Genomic DNA, 1,200 nt, shown 5'->3' with positions numbered 1-1,200 from the left:
TCTGTGGTGGGAAGATGTCATTAGACACATGGAAGGGCTTCTCTAGAACCCTTAGAGGAGGAATGAGCTTTGGGGTATTCAGGGGGAGCCACTTGGAGAGGTGTCATAGAGGGGACTGTCTTCAGATGCAGCCTAGAGAAGCTGTGTGAGCCTGGGCTTTTACTCCTGGCGGGAGCCTTGGGGGTGGGGTGGTTCAAGCAGCTGCAGTCCCAGTAGCTCACAGGGAGCCATCAAGTCTCTAGGCATTTGAGTTCTGACACGCCTAGCCTGGGATCTCTTCCAGCACTCAGCCTCCAGCCCCAGAGCTGGCTGTCAGTCACTCAGCTGGAGCAGAGGAATTGGTCTGGACCCAGAATGGCTCTGAATCCTGTGGTGGAAACCCTCGGAAGTGTCTTCTCGGGGGCCGAGATCCCAGCATGCACTGCAGAGCATCCAGTAACAACCGTTGACAGTCTTTGCATCTGTTGGGGGCTGACTGCGTGGGACACACAGTTCCATACTGTCATCTGCGGCACTTAGTATTTTAGGAACATTGACTCAGACAATCAGATCCTTGGCTTCGACAGAAATGAATTTCAGGTCAAGCCAGTGTGGAGTAGAGTTGGAAGTGGTTAAAAACATTTTAATAGAGATTTTTTTAAATGCAAGGGTTCAATCAAGGGTTGAGAGAGAGAGAGAGAGAGAGAGAGAGAGAGAGAGAGAGAGAGATATGCTTAGAGAATAAAACACTTCAAATGTCGATATGCGCTTTTCCTGGGGTTGGGGGGGGGGGAAACTGTCTTACTCACTTGAAAAGAGGGAACCTCAACGAACAAGTGCCCACATTAGATTGTCCTTTAGGCAAGGTTTCACTCAGGGGGCATTCTCTTGATGAGCGATAGTGGAAGGACCCAGTTCATTGTGGTTGGTGCCACTCCTGGGCAAGTAGTCCTGGGTGGTATACGTAAGTAGACTGAGCCAGGTAGTGGTGGCTCATGCCTTTTAATCCTGGCACTCAGGAGGCAGAGGCAGCCAGATCTCTCTCAAGTTTGAGGCTAGCCTGGTCTACAGAGTGAGTTCCAGGACAGCTAAGGTTACACAGAGAAACTCTGTCTCGGAAAATTAGAGAGAGAGAGAGAGAGAGAGAGAGAGAGAGAGAGAGAGAGAGAGAGAGAATGCGAGAGAGAATGCGAGAGAGCAGACTGAGCAAGCCATGGAGAG

Source organism: Mus caroli, chromosome 11, assembly GCF_900094665.2.
Source record: "Mus caroli chromosome 11, CAROLI_EIJ_v1.1, whole genome shotgun sequence".
Taxonomy (NCBI): Eukaryota; Metazoa; Chordata; class Mammalia; order Rodentia; family Muridae; genus Mus; species Mus caroli.
This window is presented reverse-complemented; position numbering follows the sequence as displayed.